At 48.5% G+C, this 2,346-nt stretch overlaps 1 pseudogene; it reads left to right on the top strand.

Moving 5' to 3' along the window:
- Positions 1-612: 612 nt before the first annotated feature.
- Positions 613-1,138, top strand: LOC101560976 (annotated as a pseudogene).
- The last annotated feature ends 1,208 nt before the right edge of the window (positions 1,139-2,346 follow it).

The raw sequence follows: 2,346 nt of genomic DNA, 5'->3' as shown, positions 1-2,346 counted from the left end.
ATATATAATGCCAAAGATGAGTCAAGAAGATATACAAACTCTGACAGAACAGACCCGGGGACTCCCTCTTTTATCTTCCCATCTACCTTCAAGGTACAATAACCCAATAACAAGAAATGAAATTGAAAATGTAATAAAAAACCTACAAACAAAGAAAAGCCCAGGTCCCAATGGATTCACAGCAGAATTCAACAAAAAATTTAGAGAAGATTTAATGCCTACTTTTCTCTAACTCTTCAATAAAATTGAAAGGAAAGAATTCTCCAAAACTCATTCCTGGGGGCAAGTATTACTCTGATTTCAGAACCAGAGAAAGATGCAATTGATTAGGTTTCTACTTGCTATCACAATTTTTTTTTTTTTTCTTGGAGCAATAAGATGGCTGATAGGTTATGGCCCTAGTATGAACTGCTGAGAGCAGCACGTCTGGAGGTCCCGTGGATCTGTTTTTGCTTCAACAGTGTTTGGACAGAACAGACCTGGGGACTTCCTCTTTCATCTTCCCATCCACCTTCAAGGTACAAGTTTCGGGACCATCTTCTCGCCCATCTCCTCCTTCCAGGACCAGACAACACCATTCTTTTGTGGGTAGCTCCTTATTGCCGATCAGCCATGACCTCTCAGATTCATCAGAATTATTCCACCGAGGTGGAGGCTGCTGTCAGCCGCTTGGTGAACCTGCACCTGCAGGCCTTCTACACCTACCTCTCTCTGGGTTACTACTTTGACTGAGATGTGGCTCTGGAAGGTGTGGGCCATTTCTTCTGTGAGCTGGCCAAGGAGAAACGCGAGGGTGCCGAGCATCTCCTGAAGATGCAAAACCAGCACGGTGGCCGTGTACTCTTTCAAGACATGCAGAAACCATCTGAAGATGAGTGGGGTAAAACCTTGGATGCCATGGAAGCTGCCCTGGCCCTGGAGAAGAACCTGAACGAAGCTCTTCTGGACCTTCACGCGTTGGGCTCTGCCAAGACCGACCCCCACATCTGTGATTTCCTGGAGAACCACTTCCTAGATGAGGAGGTGAAGCTCATCAAGAAGATAGGTGACCACCTCAACCACCCTCTGCAGGCTGGCAGGCCCCCAGGCTGGGCTGGGCGAGTACCTCTTTGAAAGGCTCACCCTTAAGCACAAGTAGGAGGTCAGAGCCTGGTGGTCTCTGAGGGGCTCCTGCATTACCTGGCATCAGGGCTTTGGCCTAACCCTCTCCCTCCAGCCACTAGGCACCTTTCTCACCTTTCTGGAACCCTCCCAAATCCTGGACCAAAAAAAAAAAAAAACCCTTTTGCAGAAAAAAAAAATTGCTGAATTATTATTGTGGTCATCTGATATGGCTGAATCCCTGAAACAACAGCTTATCTTCCCAGTGACCACTTCCTCCTCCTTCCCCACTCCAGCCCTGGGTACAACTTTCCCACCCACACAAGGGAGCCTCCAATCAGCTCCTTATACATCCCTCAAGGTCCGCCCCCGGCAAACGTCATAAAGTCTCAGGTCAGAGGATCTGCCCATCTCCCTGCCCTTGGTGCTCTCTGTGTGTTTAGAGTTAATAAAGGCTTTCCCTCCCCCCATTTTTGCTTCTCTGTTGTGCCACCACTGCCACCATCGCTGTTGCCTCTAAAACCTATCAGTGGCAGAGTGCAAGCATTAGAGAAAGAGCCTTGGAGAATTGGCATCCAGATGCTGGGAGACAGCAAAGTGAGAAAGACAAGGAGGGAAAGCAAGAATTGAAGATCACAAAAAGAATGAAGAGAAAAACTTTAACAAAGAAGGTAGGTGGCAGTGCCTTCTTTCGGAGATGGGACTCACTGCATGAGATAAGCAGATCAAACCTGCAGACACATGGTGCCTGCTGGCCACCACAGAGGCCTGCATGGACAGACCCAGCAGTAGAAGGGAGCAGAGGATGTGAAGGATGGCACTAGTTGGCAATGAGTGCTGAGGGCTCAGTCATTCTGTTGAGATATTGACTAGCTAGGAGCCATCTTGGAGAGGGGCAGGCTGAGCTCAGAATGCAGAGCAGCTCCCAGCTGGGCTCAGGTTCATGAAAGAAACATTGATCACTGCAGGCTGAGTGAGTCTGGTCACAGTCAGAAGGTGCAGGCTTGCTGAGATTATCTGATACCCCACTACTGCTGGCTTGCTGGGCTAGATCAACATGGATCTGGGCTCTGTCTTCACATGTTGTCTACCAGTGACAGCATGGACAAACCTGGAAGTGGACTTTTTTTTTTGTGTGTGTAAGGTCTCACTATGTAGCTTGAACTTGTAGTGATCCTCTTGTTTTCAGCCTGCCCAGGGCTGGGATTACAGGCATGTGCCACCACACCCAGACTCCATCACCAG

This window comes from Octodon degus, unplaced genomic scaffold, assembly GCF_000260255.1.
Source record: "Octodon degus isolate 3935 unplaced genomic scaffold, OctDeg1.0 scaffold00033, whole genome shotgun sequence".
Taxonomy (NCBI): domain Eukaryota; kingdom Metazoa; phylum Chordata; class Mammalia; order Rodentia; family Octodontidae; genus Octodon; species Octodon degus.
The sequence above is the reverse complement of the archived record's forward strand: the minus strand, read 5'-3'. Positions and strand labels throughout refer to the sequence as shown.